General features: G+C 37.2%; 1 pseudogene; it reads right to left on the bottom strand.

The window, feature by feature from the left end:
• Positions 1-1,654: 1,654 nt before the first annotated feature.
• Positions 1,655-3,425, bottom strand: LOC100683239 (annotated as a pseudogene).
• Between the last annotated feature and the right edge of the window lie 4,253 nt (positions 3,426-7,678).

Genomic DNA, 7,678 nt, shown 5'->3' with positions numbered 1-7,678 from the left:
AAACAAACAAAAAACCTTTCTTTTCTTGGTGTGAAAGTTGTATTCTTCGGAATCAAATAGTTGAGTTTCATTCCTGGCTTCAGCTGTAATCTTGGGCGGGTTACTTGACCTCTCTGTCTCAGTTTCCTTATGTGCAAACTGAGAATAATGGCAGAGACTATCTCATAAGATTGTTGTCAAGGTTAATGATATAATTTATATAATTCACTTAGAATAGTGCCTAATTCTTAAATACTCAATAAATGTTATTTATTATTTTTTGTATTAGTATTGTTTTAGAGATCTATTTGGGATTTGGTGTGCTTCATTAATATGAAGATTCATGATTTTTATTAATCCTGGAAAATATTCAGTCATTATCTTTTCAAAAGTTGTCTTTCCTCAAGTGTTTTTTCTCTTCTAAGATTCTGGTCTGACATCCATGTAACTTGTACCATGTACCTTATGTCTCCTATAACCTTTATGCGAGTTAGTGTCCTTATCTATAAAATGAGGCTACAAACTGTTAAAAACAAAATTCAACTGAGTAAATTTAAAGGTCAAGTTGTCTTTATTCAATGATCCATAAATCAGGCAGCATCCAAACAAACAAAAAGGAGCTCCAAGGAGTAGAACAAAACAGAAAGCTTTTATAGACAGAAGGGAGAAGACAGTGGATTGTTTCAGGTAAAGTGAACTTCCTTTAGGGGACAAAAGGGTCTATAGGGTGGATTAACTCAATAGTTCTGACCAGGAAATTCCAGACTGACTGGTTAAGGTTACATTCCTGGGAGAGGCTGATTGGGTCAGGTATTAAATCTTGGTTTGCTGACATGAAGCTTAGCAGAGTGACTCCATTTGGGATTTGGCTGTCCTTCTAAAAATTAACCCCTTTTGATCAGACTGTCAGCTTAACTGAGAGACATCAAAATTTAAGTATTAGCATCACTCTCAGCTGTCACTCTGTGAAGTTCTCGCAGTCTTTGTTGATCCTATGTATGGTATTCACAGGTTGTGATGTTTTATCTAAATTGCTGTGATATTCACAGGCCATGTCTTCTGGTTCACAACTTTTTTGGTCATTCTCTTTGTTCCTTTTCTGATGTTCCTGTCTTAGGGAGATCATTTGCTTGGTGGTTAGTGGCTGCAAATATATATTTAAAGATCTTAAGACAATACAATGCACCAGGGAGATTTCTATGATTATTATAACCAGGATAATTCCCGATGTCTCGAGTATACCTAAAAGCCATGGTACCCAAGACCCAAAGCAATCAAAATCAAATAAGTCAAAGAAAGACCCCATTAAAGGAGATACTTTTTAAGCCAAGTGATTTTCTCAGTGATCTTATGTAACTGAGTTTCAACTTCCCCCAAAGTATTAATCCAGTTATGGCAGATGATGTTGGCCATAGCACAGATATCTCCTGCTCAACTAAAAGATAATCAAGGGACATCCTATTATCAAGAACAATTTTGGCCAGAGAGTCAAAGGATTTTTGTTGGGCAACTACAGTTTTAGCAGCAGATTCTGTAATATTTCAAGAGTTAAAGAGAAATTCTTTTTTTTTCTTTTATTTATTTATTCATGATAGACAGAGAGAGAGAGGCAGAAACACAGGCAGAGGGAAAAGCAGGCTCCATGCCAGGAGCCTGACGTGGGACTGGATCCCAGGGCTCCAGGATCGTGCCCTGGGCCAAAGACAGGCGCCAAACCGCTGAGCCACCCAGGGATCCCCTAAAGAGAAATTCTTGATCATAATCTTATATGTACTCACTACTGACCAGGGAAGTAGGGTCCTGATAAAGGAAACCAATCCTGAATCATGAATGCCTCCTAATAATTCCTATTGGAATTTGTGAGTCAGGCCTAGAAAGGTGACAGTCATGGAAGCCAGTAAAATGTTAAGGCCCTGTAGTCCACATAGGCAGTTCTATTCTGGTTGCCCTGTGTCCCTTTTTTAAGAATTAAATTTTTTTGTTTGTTTGTTTTTTGTTTTTTGTCCAGAACCTGGATACAAATTTCCCTAGGTTTAGGGTTCTTAACCAGAGACAGGGAAATGGGTGAGGCAGTTGGAAAGATTGCCCCATTAGTAATGGCCTGGGAGATACAGATGATGGCATTACCTTTCAAGGCCAGTGCCAGAGTAAAAGAAAGAAAGGGAAGAAGAAAGTGTTTCATGTTTAGTTAAAATATGAAGTCTTGATCCAGTGTCTTGGGTGGAAACAGTCTACACCAATGTTAGCTACTTTTCTTCCTAGTCGATTTGATTTAAAGGTCTCCAGTGTCTGCACACAACAAAATGTCAGGGAGAGGCTTCTTTAGCTGTGAGATGTGTGCCCAAGTCCCCAAAGTTTGGCTACCATCTAGGTAGTGAGGAGGACCTAAGGTATTCTCTTGCAAAGAAATTCAAGGGAAGTCTTTGTTCTTAGTGATTTCAAATTAGAAGGGCGGGGAAAAATTGTAAATGTTAGTTTGGAGAGTTGTAGCCAAATATTTGAAGAAGCTAGAAGAATTTAGGATCCAGGGCACCTGATGGCACAATCAGTTAAACATCTGACTCTTGATCTCAGCTCAGGTCTTGATCTCAGGGTTGTGAGTTTGAGGCCCACAAAGGGCTGCACACAGAGCATGGAGCCTACCTGTGAAAAAAAATAAATCCAGGATCCAATCCAATTTGAAGGTATAAAACAAAACCTCAAAGATAATTAACAGAATTAGAATCTAATATCTACAAAGGTGCAAACAAAATTTTTTTCTCTACAATTATCTCCATTTCTTTTTTCCAAAGATAATCATAGCAAAGTTAGGTTGTTTGCATTGGACTTAGTCTGATCATTTACATAAGTGCAGCAAGAATAGTGATTGACCATATAAGCACTTTTTTTTTCTATACATAAATAGAATGAGGAAAATAACTTTTTTTTTCTAGAGATAAGTAAAATATTCAATTTGATCCTTCTAAGGGTAGGGGGAAGGAGTTGAAAGTAGGTCTTCATTTTGCAGTCACCATCTGTACAAATTCTTCATAGTTGACTCGTCCATCTCCATCAGTATCTGCTTCTTTGATCATTTCATCTACTTCTTCATCTGTTAGTTTTACTCCTGAGTTTGTCATGACGTGATGTAGTTCTACTGCACTGATGTAACCATTGCCATCCTTGTCAAAGACTCAAAATGTTTCATGAATCTTGTCTTTATTGTTTGTATCTTTCATGTCTTTTAGCCATCATAGTCGAAAATTCTGGGAAGTCAGTGGTGCCATTACCATCAACATCCAACTTGTTGGTCATATCCTATAATTTTGCTTCTTTTGGGTTCTGACCCAGTGACTTCATGAGAGTTCCAAGTTCTTTGTTGTGATGGTGCCGTCGCCATCTTTGTCTAATAGGGAGAAAATTTCCTTGAAGTCAGCAATCTGTCCTTCCTTCAGCTGATCAGTTACAGTGTGAGTGAAGGGAGGAAGAACAGAGAGGGAGCGAGGGTGGTTGCACCAGCACGGGGGTTATAATGGCAGGAGTGTCTCCACTGCTGTTGCTAAGGCGCAATGTGTGCTTAGCACTGTGCTACCATCTGACTGTGAGTAACAGTGCCATTACCCATGAATCTCCCAGGACCATGGCCCCATATAAGCACTTCTTAAGCTTACTTTGTTGGAATCTTGTAAGCAAGGTACCAAGTCTATTTTTATTAAGGGGCCTTATTGGCTCTGTAAAGTCAACTTTAGTTCCTTAAAACTGTCTAATCATATCTGAGTCTATGCCCTTCTATCTCAAATATGACATTCCAATCAAAGCTTTGGTAATATAACTAATGTTTCCAAGTTTAGATTCTTACTGAATTTGTGTAAATAACAAGTTTACTGCAAAAAAAAAAAATGCTCGAGAGTTTCTAAATTCTGAAGGGGTCAAGTATAGAGAAAAAATAAATGTTTCATCTTTGTTTACAATAGCACACTTTACTAAATTGCTGTGAGTCATGGATAACTTAAAGTTTCCTCAAATCTGGAAAAGCAACACATTAACCAGAGCTGTTTCAAACAAGAAGTCATAAAAATTACAATCATATTCCTCAGTTCACTCAATCCCATCTTATTTATTCTTGTTCTGCTTGAGTCCAGTTTTTTTCTATTTGTTCTGGAAATTCTTACCTCGTTCAGTTTTATGATCATAAAGTTATCAGAACCTTGGGTTTGCCAGTCTTTTCCACGAATGTTCTTGAAGATGAAGCACTTCTACTTTCGCAAAGCATCAGAGTAAAACAGTAATTTTCTGCAACTAACAAAAGACTTCAAAATTCCCATTATAAAGATCTGATGAGAGTTCATTATAATGGAGCTGATAAGGAAGCTTGGTTATTTTTGTGACACGTAATATTTTATAATATTAACTGGAATTATGATTGACAACATTCTATCAGGACGTATCAGATTGCCAGGAGTTTCACACAATTTTTGGAACATTTATACCTTAGACCTATATAAATACAACATAAAGAATGCTTAGTATTACTTCCCATTTGACAATGTTCCCCCTATAATTTAACATGGCAAATATATCTAAGTACTTTAACATCTTCCTTTTTGTAAGAAGAGAGAGGAAGTCTTTTTAGATGTTCCATGTATCCTCTTAAAAAATCCCAAAGTTAGTGTGAAGTCAAAAAGACTTCATTTAGACTTTGATGTTGGGGAGTTTGTAAAAAATCTCAAAAAAGGTCAAATAGGATCATAGTCACTGTGAAACAATATTTAGTTATCCATTTAACCATGCTGACAATTAACGACTCCATTGGCAAATACAGAAAGTCAAACAGTTGTGCAGTTTCTTATTAAGAGCAGACCAATAATCTAAGAAAGTTTGTCCTTTTAGCAGATGAAAGAATGTTAAGATTTAGTTTTACATAGTATACCATTTATAATAAAGCTTTTTTTAAAAGATTTTATTTATTTATTCATGAGAGACACACACAGAGAGAGGCAGAAACATAGGCAGAGGGAGAAGCAGGCTCCCTGGGGGGAGCCCAATGTGGGACTTGATCCTAGGACCATGGGGTCATGCTCTGAGCTGAAGGCAGACGCTCAACCACTGAACCACCGAGGTGCCCCTATAGCTTTTTTTTTTTTTTTTTTTTTTTTAAGATTTATTTATTGGGATCCCTGGGTGGCAGCGGTTTAGCGCCTGCCTTTGGCCCAGGGCGCGATCCTGGAGACCCGGGATCGAATCCCACGTTGGGCTCCCGGTGCATGGAGCCTGCTTCTCCCTCTGCCTGTGTCTCTGCCTCTCTCTCTCTCTCTCTCTATCTGTGTGTGTGACTATCATAAAAAAAAAAGAAAGAAAAATAAAAAGAAAAATTAAAAAAAAATTTATTTATTGATTTGAGAGAGAGAAAGAGTAAGCAGGGGGAGGCACAGAGGGAGAAAAAGAATCCTGAAGCACTCTCCACTGAGCACAGAGCCTGATGCTGTGGTTCAATCCCAGGACCCTGAGATCATGACCTCAGCTAAAATTGAGTTGGCTGCCCCATCAACTCAGCACCCAGGTGCTCCGATTATAGCTTATTTTTTAAACACTTGTAATAAATTCATGCAGTCTTACCCAGCTTGGCATATATAAAATTCCTATCTCAAAATTCTTTCTTCCATGAACTTTCTATGGTTTGTCCTATGTTTTCCTCTTTGCCATTCTGAAATAACCAGCCTCTCTTAGAACAAAATTACTTTCTTTTCCCTCAATAAAAATATTTTTTCATTCCGTGTACTTTCTTTCTTTTTTTTTCTTTTTTAAGATTTTATTTATCCATTTGAGAGAGAGAGAGAATGAAAAAGGGAGGGGGAAGGCAGAGAGAGAAGCAGACTGCCCGCTGAGCAGGGAACCTGACATGGGGCTCAATCCCAGGACCCTGAGATTATGACCCAAGCTGAAGGCAGCTGTCTAACCAAATGAACCACCCAGGCACCCTCCTCATACTTTCTTTTACTGAAAAAGTGCACCGTACTTTCCTTGCATACAGATATGTTTCCTTTACTTCTACTAGTTTTAGTTATGTATATTAAAATTCTTAACCCTTAGAAACCTTATTCCTAGTGGGAAAAAAAAGAAGTAAACAATTGGGGCACCTGGATAGCTCAGTCAGTTGAGCATCTTGTCCCTCTCTCTCTGCTGCTCCCCTGCTCATGCTCTCTCTCAAATAAATAAATAAATAAAATATTAAAAAAAAAAAGAAGTAAACAATCATGGACTGTCTTTTACATTAACATTGTGTGGGTTTGCAAATTTATAAATACCTTATATAATCTCTAGGAATATATGGTTTCTCATAATAAATTTTTCAGCAGGGCATAGAGCATGTTTATTCATAGGCACAAATACCTTTAGTTCTACTGTAAAAGGAAGCAAAAAGTGGATAAACTTATGTTCAGTAATTAATGTTTCAGTATCTTATTTGGAAATAGATACATACAATGATCTGGATATTCAATGAATTTAACTTAATTCATCATTTAACTTAGCAATAATTTAAGGTTTCAAATTACCAAAAAGATTTGGGAAAGTATCTTGAAAGTTCACTTAAAAATCTTTATCCTAATAAAAACTTAATGAGACATTAAACAAAACCATTTATCATCCTCAGCTATTTTTCTTATTGACAAATTTTGTGTGAGATAACATGAACTCATTTTGACCTTTAATAAGCATATGTAGAGGGACGCCTAAGTGGCTCAGTGGTTAAGCATCTGCCTTTGGCTCAGGGTGTGATCCTGGAGTCCTGGGATCAAGTTCTACGTCAGGCTCCGTATGAGGAGCCTGCTTCTCCCTCTGCCTATGTCTTTGCCTCTCTCCGTGTCTCTCATGAATAAATAAAATCTTAAAAAAACCCACAAGCATATGTAGAATAAAAATTGTATATTTGTATTTTTTAATGTTGATAATCTGAACACATGTCTATTTTAATTAAGTCAATAAACTTTAAATTAGCTTTAATATCATATATTTTCCTAGATTATGTGAACTCAAAATTCATTTGGGTTAGTTTCTATTCTATTTCTGAGAATTTAATTTGTATAAACAATTGTCTTTAAGCCACTTCAATAGAGCTCTTATAATAATTAAATTTGGCAATACCATCCAGAGGTAGAAAATTACTTTACATCTACAGTGTATGTATGTGTGTATACACACACACACACACACACACACACACATATGGAGGGGGGGAAGTGAGAGAGAGAGAGACCTTGCAGCTTTCATTTTAGAATTACTGCCATGAATCAGTACAGAACTCACTAGTTATAAAAAGATTTTGAATCTAAGCTGTTTTTCTAGTTTTGTAAAGATTTGTAATGCCGCAAAGACTTGAGTTGCAACTTAAATCAGGTTCTGATTATCAGCTTCTGACTACAGAGCTACTTCATCGGAGTTGATGTTGAAGAATTGGCGTAGGAGTCTCGGAAGACACCTTTTCCCCCAGTGTGCCAGTTGATTGCAAATGAAACATTGACCCTTAGGCCATCATTTTGATGGTTGACCCTTAGATGTGCGCAATGAGGGAGGTCCAAGTGTTATTTTAGGCACATAGTCTGGGAGCTGTTCTAACGCTTGGTGAACTTTAGTCTTGTTCCAAAGTCCTTTCAAAGTACTCAACTATGTCACAAGTTCACTCAAACTGGTAACCTCCCATCCTATTTGTTGCTTTTTTATC

This window comes from Canis lupus, chromosome 15 (genome assembly GCF_011100685.1).
Source record: "Canis lupus familiaris isolate Mischka breed German Shepherd chromosome 15, alternate assembly UU_Cfam_GSD_1.0, whole genome shotgun sequence".
Classification (NCBI taxonomy): Eukaryota; Metazoa; Chordata; class Mammalia; order Carnivora; family Canidae; genus Canis; species Canis lupus.
The sequence above is the reverse complement of the archived record's forward strand: the minus strand, read 5'-3'. Positions and strand labels throughout refer to the sequence as shown.